Genomic DNA, 12,881 nt, shown 5'->3' on the forward strand with positions numbered 1-12,881 from the left:
ACATCCCATCCAGGGACCCTGCAGGTGCAGCTGCTGCTGTCTCTCCCCTGGGCTATTGGAAATGCCCAGCGCTGTGATCTCCTCTCTAGCTCTCTAGGATTCACTGGATCCTCCTTTGCCACCTGGAGCTGGGTCTTCACACCTATGCCTTTCTGCCTCCATCTTTACAGCGGCAAAGTGGGGACAGAGCTGAACCTGATGGAGGATGGTTGGGATGAATCGGGAATTTGTGGTGCCCTTCTCCTCTTGGAAATGACACCTTAATTAACAGGCAGGGGTTCCTTCTTGTGGACTTGCTTCTCCTCACTCCTTGCTTCTAGTTCACACCCTTGTTCATGGCTTCAGAATGCCTGGGGCACCGCAGGGCCTGAAGAATGTTGACCCTTTGACCTGTTGACCTAACCTCTGCCTTCTAGCACTGCTCAGTTGTCTGTTCACAAAGGGAACCCCAAGCTGGGGCTACTTTGATCTTTCTTCCTTCCTTTCTTGTCCATCGGGGCCATCAGTCTTTTATTTTTATTTATTTATTTTCCCACTTTTGGGGTCACACCCAGCGATGCTCAGGAGTTACACCTGGCTCTGCACTCAGGAATTACTCCTGGCAGTGCTTGGGGACCATGTGGGATTCTGGGGATAGAACCTAGGTTGGCTGCATGCAAGGCAAACGCATTCCCCACTGTATTATCACTCCAACCTATTTTATTTTTTAATAAAAAAATTTTTTTTTGTTTTTGGGCCAACCCAGTGATGCTCAGGGCTTACTCCTGACTGGGCTCAGGGATCACTCGTGATGGAGTTTGGGGCACCATATGGATGCCAGGGATCGAACCTAGGTAGGTCACATGCAAGGCAAATGCCCTACCTGTTCTACCATTCCTCTGGCACAGCCATCTATTATTTATTTATTTATTATTTCTTTCTTTCTTTCTTCATTTCTTTCTTTCTTTCTTTCTTTCTTTCTTTCTTTCTTTCTTTCTTTCTTTCTTTCTTTCTTTCTTCCTTTCTTTCTTTTTTAACATAGGAGTACTGCTATTTATTCAGTCATTGATTAAGCTGATTGATTTGGGCATAAACTCCACAGCTATCTTTTTTTCCTCAGAGTAAACATTCTAACCCAAAGTTGTCTACAGCTCTTTATTTCCAAAAATTTCAGCTTCATGCAAACCATCTGGTCTACCTGCCATCAGTTCCTTCTTATTGGCTCTGCAGGGTAGGAGCTTAGAGGTGTTTGAAATACTTAAAGAGGCTCAGGAATGAGAGGGTGTCCAAGCACAGGACAGGAATGACTTTCCCAGAGCCCTAATGGTGGCATTGGACAAGGCAGGGAAGAAGGCTCCGTGTCCTCTTCAGAAGGACCCCTGACTCCTGCCCCACAGTGCACTGTGGTACACAGGGAGTTGGCACTGGTGTGTGCCACTGGTGAGCCACACTCGGATCTAGCTTAATTAACACAGATTGCGGCATTGGTGTCAACATGTTAAAGCCCCCATATGCCAGGAAGCTTTTCGATCAGACATCATTTATGCCCTTGATTGTGAAAATGCACCAGGGCTAGGCATATCTTTTGCCATAAATAGGACTGTTGGCCACAGAAAAGACCCTGGTCTAGGGAAAAAAACAAACAAACAACAAACAAAAAACCCAGCTGGACACATTGGCTGCTTTCAGGAACAGCCAGCAGGGAATTTTCTTCTTTAATGCATGAGGATCAGACGCTCACAGAGTTCAGTTTGCAATGAGAATGCTTTCTGAATCTCTGGTTGCCCCGCTAATCCCATGTTTGATTGGTGGGGATTTATTTTCCATACCAAGCAGAGTTAACAAGTGGGAGAAGTGGTTGATGGAGGGTTGAGGTTTCCTCTTCTGCCTGCCTCTTTGCTTTTTTTGGGTCCTGCCCCTCATGGGTCAGTGTTAGGGGATGCTGGTATTTTCTTCTGCCTTGAAGGATCCACTTTTTCTTTCCATCTCTACAGAACTGATATATTTTTGGATCTGGCATGTAATTACTGAATAAAGTCTTATATTCTGTGTTCTTGTTGAAAAAGAGTGACTGGCCCATCTTACCCATCTGCAAAGACATGAACAACAATGACCCAAATTCAGGGGCCTTTTTGGCCCCACCCCTCACTTGGATTTTCCCATCACTTTTCAGAGCTGAGGGTTCCGTCTTCCTGCAGCAGGGGTTGGATGAACATGACTCCCAGCAGGCAGAGCTGGAGTCAGCCTGTTTCTAGACCCTTTTGATCAGTAGCATCCTTCAAGGACTAATGTGGGTCAATGAATTCACCAAGACCTGATGTCTCCCTTAAGGAGTGATCAGGGGAAGTCTCCACAGTGCTTCTTGGGTGAGACCCACTCATTGATTCTGGAATGTGCAGGCTCAGAGGTCTAGCAAGCAGAGAAACTACAGGGGCTGGGGTTTTGCAGCCTGGCTTGCGGAGGATCTGCGGGCAGGCTGCTTGTCTCAGGCTCTTGGTCTCCCTATGGGCGTTCCCTATCTCAGTTGCTGCATATTTTCCTTCTATCTCAGTGCCTTGTGCTCAGTGTCCTCATGGACTGTCCCGCCAGTGACATGGCCTTGTTGACTCTGAGCCGCAGGCCAGGACAATCATTTACACTTTAGTTAAAAGTTCAGTTGTCCCAGGTGGTTTCCTCAGGGAACACAGCGTGGCGGCAGTAGTGGGAGACATGTGTGAGTCAGTGGTTTATGGAAGGTTCGATATTGAGACCTTTTTCTGGAAGAGCATGAAAGCATTTTATAGTTGCCTCTTTAGTTCCACTGACCCTCACAGACCTTCTTTCCACTCAGTGTGATTGTTGGCAATGAAACACAGCAGTAGAAATCAGATTATTTCACATTGTATTATAGTTGTTGCAAAATACTACCTTTACTCATCATTGCCTCATAACTATGCTGTTTGTGCGATCCCACTAAATTCTTTTAAGAAGAACATCATGCAGAAGCTATATCATTACAGATATGGTATGTGAGTACATATGATATATATGTACCTACCTATCTACCTATCTATCTATCCATCTATCTATGATATACCCTGTCATCATTTATTTATTTATTTGTTTGTTTTTGACCCCCATTGGCTGTGCTCAGGGCTTACTCCTGCCTCTGTGTCTGGGAGCACCTAGTATTTTCTTGGGGGACCATCTGGAGCTGCCAGGAATTGAACATGGGCTGCTGTGTGCAGGGCATGACCCTTACTTGCTATACTATCTTTCTGGCTTCACTCTGTCATAACTTTAAACATATAATTTTTTCAACATGATTTTATATTTATGCATTAGAAACCTGATGCTTTCGAGGTTCTAGGACATTACTTACTTGGCACAGAACAGATGCTCAGTAAATAGTTATAAAATGAATATGTAAGGGATTTTTGTCCGATGTAGTAGGATTTGCTTGATTTTAGGTCAAGCCCAGCAGTGCTCAGTGATTATTACTACCTCTGAGCTCAGGGCTCACTCCTAATGGTGTTTGGGGTACCATTTGTGGTTCTGGGGATCAAACCTGGGTCGCATTTGCTGCAGCCACATAAGGCAAATGCCTTACCTCCTGAATCAACTAGAGAGAAATCTAGTTTTTAAATAAAAAAAAAAACTAAAAAACTAGGGGAAAGAATCCATTCCAAACATATCAACCACTGTGGATCAGCACCATACAAACTGATCAGAGTAACTCCACGAGTCAGCTACAGGGGCCAGAGCAATAGTACAGTGGGTAGCATGCTTACCCTGCACGTGACTAGACCTGGTGCCATTCCCAGCATCCCAGATGGTTCCCCAAACTCACCAGGAGTAATCCCTGTGTGCACACACAGAGTCAACCCTGGGCATTGCTGGGTTTACCAAAAATCAAAAACCAACTAACCAACCAAATAAATAAAAATGACTGACTTATCCTCTGCTCCACACCCAGGTCCGGTGGCTCCCGTGTGGGGCTCTGAGCCTTTGGGCTTTCTGCATCGGCTTCCCTCCCCATCTGAGCTGGCCTGCTGCCAACCTCCCAGACCTGGTGTCTGTGGAGCCACCGCTGTGCCTTTGTATGGGCTCAGCACAGCCCCTGGCTCAAGGTTGAAATTGATTGCTCTGTGGCAGCCTGCCTGGCTGGCATCCCCTCTAACACTCCCCCCTCAGAGTTTTCTTCCTTCCTCCCTCTGTATCTTTTGACTATTGGGCACTCTGCTAGGGTATTTTTTTCCCAGTCTCAAAACACCTGGCTTTCTGTTTCACAGCACCCCGTGGGGCTAACCCTGGGTGCTTTCATGGCTGAGTTCACTTCGCTTCCTCTCTTAATAGGTTTGAGGCTGGAAGGCCACTTCTCTCGCTCTGGAAACTCCACTGACCTGTGTGTAGGATTTGGGGCACTCTGGGAAGCCTCAGGGTCCTGAGCCCCCGTTTGGGAGCACCTTGTCATTTTAACTCCTATGTGTGCTTCCCTGTCGAGGCCAGGTGACACATGTATTTCACATTCTATGTGCATTTTTTTCCAACATGCATGTGCATTTCATTACACAGGAAATCACCTGGGCCAGAGCTAATGGTGAATCTTAGCGCTCACCTTTGTCTTAAGAACTTCTGTGTTCAGTTGTTCAGACCAGAGAACTACTGATAGTACCACTGCTGTTCAGATTTCTCCCTTAACTCTGACAAGGGCTTTTGAACTAGTCACTTTGTTTAGTTGACGGAGATCAATGACTGCATAAGGTCAGTGAACTACGGTTGTTTCATCCACTGGCTTCAATGGGAAGAGTAATAATCTCATATGGACACATTAGTGCCCACACAGTTTTGGAGTGGAGATGGGGTCCTGGAGGGAGAAACCCACAGGATCTGGGGCACAAGGCATTCCAGCTGGAGCCTATCTATGGTCAGTGGGAGCAGATGGCCGGAGCCTCAGTGCCTCAGGGCCAAAGCACACACCTGGGTTTGGGGAATTAGAGTTGAAGTCAGGCTCCCTGATCTAGGGGCTGGGGTCCACCCGGGGGTGCCCAGAGAGTCCCCCGGAGCAAGGCCCTGGTCAGAACCACCTTTTTCTTTCTTTCTTCTTTAGACCTGGCTTCTAAGGTTCTATCTTAGTTTCCAACCTAAAGGGCATTGCAATTAAACTCAGTCAGCAAACCCAATCCCTTGAAAATGACTAGAGTCATTTACATAAACCCCAGATGTATTTACTCGCTCGTTCCCCCACCCCCTCTGGTGAATCATTTCCCTATTTTATAATCTACTAAGAAAAATCTTCCCTCTAAAGGTCAGTTTTCAAGTTGGAATTGGAGGGGGGGTGCGGCTAGCCGTCCTGAGTAGTTTCATGTCTTTGAAGCCCTATTCCTTGGACAATAGGAGAAATCAGGTAGAGAACTAGCCCTGGTGGGTTTCTTGAACAACTAGAAGACACTCAGAAATAATTTGAATAAGTTCTCTCAACCATAAAGAATTTTCTTTTTTTCTTTCTTTCTTTTTTTTTTCTTTTCTTCCCCACTGGTAAGTTAAAAGGGAAAGCTAGCCAGACTCTGATTCAAAAGATAACCCGCCAACCTTTTCTGTTTTTTGCTCCTTTTGTGAAGTACATTAACTCCCTGGGGGGTTCTGCTTCTGGCAGCCAGACACCCTCGGGGCCAGAATTATCCTCCTCAAACTCTGCAAAATTCCAGGCTTCCTCTAGACCCTCCACTCTGCTGCTAGGTGTGTGTGTGGGGGGTGGGGGGATGCCTTCCTGGTAGTCATGGGAACCAGGGGACATTGGAGACAGAAGCCCAGCTCTATGGAGCTGCAGAAGGGATAATTTAGTATACTTTGTTATAAGTAGCACAACTCAGATGGAGTGATTTTATTGCCATTCAAATGACTCTTCTGTAAGATACCACATTGCAATGCTTAGAAAAATAAGAATTGGATTTTGAGAAAAGTAGCAGTTACCTTGGGGGTTAACCTTTGAAACTGTTTTGGTGGGACTGCACTCTGGAGTGACCTCAGAGCCCCATGCCCTGATGTACCTGGCACCTGGCTTCCTAGAGCTTCTGGCTAGTGACGGTGCTAGAGACTGAGATGGTCCCAAGCCTTGCTTCGAAAACAATGGGAGCTTGCTTTCACGCAGCCCTAAAATAAGGGCGACTTTCCAGTGAGGTGTGCTAGATTCTTCATTTACAAACACAGCAGGAGGAGGGGATGGCACCATGGATGCAGGCTGGCTGGTGCTTACAAGGATGAAAAGACAGGCGGTTTATCAGACATACTAATTTGTCAGACTCTCAGAGCTCTTCCGGCTCATCCATTCATTGCATGAATATCCCTTAAGTGTCTTCTTCAAACAAACTGGCACCATCTCTCTCCCCCCAGTATAGAAGCAAAGGCAGCGGGTTCCGTCTGGGCAGCAGAAAGAGACTGAACAAAGATCCTTTAACTAGAAAGACCCAGGTTCTAGGGCAAACTTCCTTCCAGGAAGTGGCAGAGCGAAGAAGGAGCTGAGGCAAGAGCCAAGAGCAGGGGGTGGGGGCATGGTCAGACTGTGCAAGGGCTTGATGCTGTGGATGAATTTGGAACTTTTTTTTCCCCTCAGGGCAGTGGGAAAATGTGTCTGATGGATGAGCAGGAAGTGCATGGCCAGATTTGCTGTGGAGGGCAGGGCAGACTGGAAATGTCTCCAGCAGGAGACACCTGAAAAACGAACCACCACGGATATTGGGAAGTGCTTGGTACTGGAAGAGGAACCCTCAAATTTAAATGAAGGCCTGCCTTTCTCAGCGCACTGTCTGAAAAGGCTGGGGCCAGAGAGATAGCACAGGGCTTAAGGCCTTTACCTTGTATTCCACGGACCCTGGTTTCATCCCTGGCACCACGCATGGTGCCTTAAACTCTGCCAGGAGTCACTCCTGAGCACAGAGCCAAGATTACACTCCTGAGCACCACCAGATGTGGTCCAAGACATTGTCTTCCCTGCACCCCCAAGAGTTTATTTAGTATACACACTGGAAAATGACACCAAGATATGAAATGTCTTCCTTAGATTTCACAGTACTGATATAATAATTGCAGCTTTATGCTAATTTCAGAAGGAAGGAACTCTTTGTTGATTTTTGGAGAGATGTACATAAAAAAATAATAAATTACAAGACAGCAGGATGCAAATAAATCCTCCTTCCCTTCACCCAGCCACCCAGCACTTCTTTCTTGAGTTTCAGCCGAATCATGAGAACAGTCAAGGACCTTATCAGATTTCCAAAGGTCCCTCTTTCAGTCCTTTGATGCGCCAATGCTTCCCCTTTGGAGTGCCAATCCTGCCCTGAGCCATTTAGATTTCTTTCTTGGCTGTAACTGCTTTTACTCTTCCAGGTTTTCCTTGGGCAATGTCTTGGGCACAGGTGTGCATGTCACTTTCACCTGGCAATTTTGCCAACATAGTCAGGTCTCCCTAGTAACCGCTCAGCATTGTATTTGCATAGGAGATTGGCATAACTGAGGGACAGTTACTAGTATTAAGTGGTGAAGATGTGTAAGTGCAGCTGCAGGGATGTTTTCACACTGCAGCATGCTGGCTTCTCTCTGAAACTCTCTATTTGTAGTTCCTGGATGAGGATTTGCAGAGAGAGTGGGGGTGTCCTGTAGAATAAAGTGGGAGAGAAGACAATGAATGAATGGCTGGTGTGTCAGAGGAGGGACTTGATTTGGAGCTATTTAAGAAGAAAATCAGGAGGCCAGAGAGATAGTACAGTGGGCAAGGCAATGCATATAGCCAATCTGAGTTTGATCCCTGGCACTCCATATGATCCCCTGAGCACTATCAGGAATGATCCTTGATCCCTGAGTGATCCAGGAGTAAGCCTTGAATACTGTTGGGTGTGGTTCAAACACATCAAAACAAATAGAGAGAGAGAGAGAGAGAGAGAGAGAGAGAGAGAGAGAGAGAGACAGACAGACAGACAGACAGACTGAAGCAGATGTTTGATGTTTGCTTGCTGGGAGTCCAGGGTTGATGCTATGGATGTATTTGGCCTGGTTGTATGGTTGCCCAGTGCTACTGGGTGTGGAAAATGGAAAGAAAGAAAGGAAGAAAGAAAGAAAGAAAGAAAGAAAGAAAGAAAGAAAGAAAGAAAGAAAGAAAGAAAGAAAGAAAGAAAGAAAGAAAGAAAGGAAGAAAAAAAGGAAGGAAGAAAGGAAGGAAGGAAGAAAGGAAGGAAGGAAGAAAAAGAAAAGAAAGAGAGAAAGAGAGAAAGAAAGAAAGAAAGAAAGGAAGAAGAAAGAAAGAAAGAAAGAAAGAAAGAAAGAAAGAAAGAAAGAAAGAAAGAAAGAAAGAAAGAAAGAAAGAAAGAAAGAAAGAAAGGGAGGGATTGCGGGAGGGAGGGAAGAAAGAAATGGAGAAAGAGGGAGGAAGGAAGGAAAGAAGGAAAGAGAAGGAAAGGAAGGGAGGAGGGAAAGAAGGAAGGAAGGGAAGAAGGAAGGAAGGAAGGAAGGAAGGAAGGAAGGAAGGAAGGAAGGAAGGAAGGAAGGAAGGAAGGAAGGAGGAAGAAAAGACAGAAGCATTTGGAGAACAATTGGATATGAGTGGAGTGAGGGAAAAAGAAATAAAAATAAATCCCAGGCTTGACCAATGCCTAAAAGCAAAAGTGGACAAGGGGAGAGGGAGCCAGGTGGGAGGCGGCAAGCAGGTGAGTCCTGCTTCAAAGACCTGAGTAGAAGCTGCTATATCATATTTTATTGCATAATCATCTTATCCCACCACCCTTTTTGTTCCTATCTAAAAATCGGCTCATGACCTTTCATTGCATCCTCATCCCATGGTGTAACTGTGTCTACTCATCATGGCGCTTCAAAGGCAAGCAGACAGCAATGTATTCACCGGGGCATATGCATGCATGTCTGTCTTCTCACACTGCAGGCCATGAGCCAAGAATTCTCAAGCTCATTTTCAGTATATTTCTGAAAGGCAGTTTTTGTGGTTTATTTCGAGGTACTATGTTAATTGTCATGCAGGGCCAGAGAGTTAGTGCAGTAGGTAGGACACTTGCCTTGCATGCAGTGGATGTGAGTTCCATTCGAGGTGCCACAATGGTCTCTTGAGCAGTACCAGGAGTGACCCCTGACCACAGTAAGTCCTGGGCTCCTCTGGGTGTGGCCCCCAAACAAACACTCAAATGTAAAGAGCATTGTCACTCAAACAGAGAAGAGTAAAAGGCGTAAGAAGAGCTGGTGGGCAGGCTGAGAAAGTCATGTGATAAGGCAAGGCTCCCATCTTACTGCCCCACTTGGGGCGTTAATCTTTCTCTTTTATTTAGACAGCATGTACAAAGCTGCTTAATGTTCCCCCCTTTGGCCCCACCCCTCTGTGTCCACATCCCTCCAGCACTTACCCCAGATTCCCTCTCGCCCCCACCCTGACTCCGTGGCAGATTTCTAAGTTTAATTGTAGTTTGGGTCCCATGTTCATGTATTGGGTCAAGTGGTTTAGATATACAGATACTTTGTCTGGACACCCTAGAGGGGCCTAAGAATCTGACCTTTGCCCCTTCCAAATCTTTTTTTTTTAAGACCACACCTGTTGGTTCTCAGGGCTTGCTACTGGCTCTGAACTCAGGGATCACTCCTGATGGGGCTCAGGGAACCATGTAGGGTGTGGGGATTGAACCCAAGTCAGTTGTGTACAAGGCAAACGCCTTACCATTGTGCTATCTCTCGGGCCCCAGACTCTTCTTCTGGCCTCAAACCCCCATTTCTCTCTTTCCTTGGCGTTATTGTTGCTGTAATCTAGTGTTTTGCTCATCTTTGCTACCTCCCATCACTAGCCATGCTGTCTATATGCCACCGATTAGTGAGAGCATCCAGTGTTTGACTGAGAAACAGTTCAAAGTGGTAAAACACATGTTGGAGACTCTGAATTTGATCCCAGTGCCACACAGACCCCTGGGCACCACTGCTTGTAGCTCTGGACCCCAGTGTCCCTGACCCAAGCAGCAGACCGTCACCCTCCTCATGGTCTGCTCACACTTAGGCTCACACTGCCGGACCAAGTATAATCAGGCCCTCTTCCCCCACTCCCGTCTCTGGGGAAGGCTCTCATAAAATATGCTGCTGCTCAGGGCCAGATTAATACTACAGTGGGTAGGGTAGGGCCCTGGCTTTACATGCATCCGACCCACGTTCAATTCCTGGCACCATATATGGTCCCTCAAGTCCTCCAAGAATAGTCTCTGAGCACAGAGCCAGGAGTAAACTTCGAGCACAGTTGGGTATGGCCCCCACCTCCCAAATATGCCATGCTTATTGAGCTGGTGCTAAAAGGGGAGAGAAGAATATAAGAAAGGAAGTGGCGGAGTGTGCGTGGGGTGGGGTGGCAGGGGCAAAGACACCCATCTGTCCGCAAGAGCAGGGAGACACCCTCCTCTCTGAACCAGACCCAATATTACTGTCAGTTCCTGATGGAAGACTGGAGCCATTCCTATTCCTGTGCATGGGTAGCATCAGCACGTGAGGTCTGGTTTGTCAGTTTATTTATTTATTTTTTAATTATTTTTTTATTATTACAGTTTTGGTCACCTGTTTATAATCACTTCTGGTTTCAGTTTTGGTTCTGGGGCACACCTGGCAGTTCTCAGTGGTTTACTCCTGGCTCTGTGCCCAGGGATCACTCCTTCAGGGCTCAGAGGACTATATGGGATGCTGGGGATCAAACCTGGATCAGTCACATGAAAGGCAAATGTCTTACCTGCTGTACTATCTTTCAGCCCCAACCTCTGTCTTTTCTTTTTCTTTTTGGGTCACACCTGGCGATGCTCAGGGGTTACTCCTGGCTCTGCACTCAGGAATTACCCTTGGCGGTGCTCAGGGGACCATATGGGATGCTGGGAATTGAACCCGGGTCGGCTGTATGCAAGGCAAACGCTTTGCAAGGCAAACCACCATGCTATCCCTCCAGCCCCCTTGTCAGTTTATTTGTGCCATGCCTGGGAGGGGCTCTGGGGCTATGCTTGGCTCAGTGCTGGGGATGGGACAGGGTCGAGGAGGTGTCGGGGACGGGTGCCAGGTCTCCCCCATGTAAAGCAGGAGTTCCAGCCCTTCGCACTCTCTCCTGGTCCCCACAGCTGCTTTTGGAAATGAGAACTGTGCTCAGTGATTAAAGCTTGTCCCCAGTGGAGGAGACCCCAAGGAAGGTGGCAGGGGCGTTCAGGCAGGTGTTCAGGCAGGTTTCGCCAACAAGTTGCAGAAATATTTTCAGCACCAGAAGCCTCTGCTTTGTGCCCCTCAGCGGGAGCCTGGCAGGGGCCCTACTCTTCCTGCCTCCCTCCCCTCCAGCAGGCATCTTGGTCTTGACAATCCATTCGCACCTCATTTGGTCACTGGCAAGAATCCCAGAGCCGGCCTGTCTGCCCAGTGCTTCTCCTGGAGCTGCTGTGAGCTTGCAACAGGAGTCAGGTGGCCTCTGAGATGTCAGGAGCGAGGCAGATGAAGAGAAAATTAAACTCTCCTCCAGCTGGGCAGCCCTGTTTGATGTCAGCAGCAGAGGGACATTTTGCTTCCGTGCCTGGAATTACAATGCGTGGGAGAGGGCTGGGTGGGTGGCGCTGTGGCGTGGGGCTGCCGTGCCAAGAGCGGCATGCACCCACAGCTGCTCGCAGGCTTGGAGAGACCCCTGGGGCCAGAGTGGGTGCCAGCAGCCCCCCTTCTCTTCCCCGGAGGCCTGCACTCGGCATTCCTGTCAGGATGCCCTGGACTTCTCTCTGCCCAGAGCGGCGGAGCTGCGTTGCTACTGGAGGTGGGATCTGTTAGGATCAAGGTCACCTGCTCGCCCACATGCCAGACATTCGGGCTCTTGGGTATTTTCTTGAGAACAAGATGATTTGTTGCTTATTTATTTTGACTCGTGAAATATTCCCTGGGCAGGGAGAGACAGGATGGTTGGGCAGGGGTGTTTGGGGGCGGGGGAACAGTTGTATTCAGAAAGTTCTGAGCCTTAGAAGGGGCCTGGAGGCTGGGGACGGGGCACAGGGGTGTGGGGCAGCTTAGGGCAGGGCAGGAAAGCTGTGGCAAGGAGCTGGTGCACAATTAGGAGTTTTCTTTTTGTGGATGGGGAATAAGGGGTTTGAACCACATCCAGTGGTGCTCAGAGGCTCTTCCTGTGCTCCGAGATCACTTCTAGTGGTGTTTGGGCGGCCATATGTGATACTGGGGATTTAATCCCGGGTCAGATACATACAAGACAGGAAGCACAGAGAGAGGCACGTTTCCTGCTGTCCATCTCTCAGACTCCTGGGGGTACAGCGTGGGGGAGCTGGAGATGTGGGGGCCGATGCGCTGAGACTGCGGCTCCCCACAAAGGCTGGTTTCCATTGCAACAGGGGGGAGGGGCGAAGGTTTCTGAGCTGAGGGGACGGCATGAAGACAGATTTAACAGAGAAGATGGGAATAAAGGAGGACGCGGCCCTTCCGGCCACTCTGGAATCTGCCTCAGAAGGAGAGGCTGTATGATTCCTGTCACCAGTGTGACCAGGAGCACCCACACCAGCTCAGCCTTGGCTGCTGGGACTTAGTTTCCCAGGAGAACCCAGCACCAATGGGAGGAGGCATTTGTCAGTGGTCAGTGGAGATAGAGACAGAGAGAGATAGAGAGACAGAGAGAGACACAGAGAGGAAGAGACAGAGACAGAGAGAGACGGAGAGAGAGAGAGGCAGAGACAGAGAGACAGAGAGATAGAGAGACAGAGAGAGACACAGAGAGGAAGAGACAGAGACAGAGAGACATCGAGAAAGACAGAGATAGACACAGACAGAGACAGAGACACAGAGATATAGACACAGAGAGAATGTGTGAGAGAGACACAGAATGTGACACAGGCCAAGATACAGAGAGGGATACAGAATGTGTGAGAGACGCAGAG

At 48.0% G+C, this 12,881-nt stretch overlaps 1 protein-coding gene across 1 annotated transcript in view; it reads left to right on the forward strand.

Moving 5' to 3' along the window:
- CAPN8 (calpain 8) overlaps positions 1-12,881 on the forward strand; it is a 63,458-nt gene that overhangs the window by 12,767 nt on the left and 37,810 nt on the right. The window lies entirely within an intron of this gene.

This window comes from Sorex araneus, chromosome 9 (assembly GCF_027595985.1).
Source record: "Sorex araneus isolate mSorAra2 chromosome 9, mSorAra2.pri, whole genome shotgun sequence".
In the NCBI taxonomy this organism is placed as follows: domain Eukaryota; kingdom Metazoa; phylum Chordata; class Mammalia; order Eulipotyphla; family Soricidae; genus Sorex; species Sorex araneus.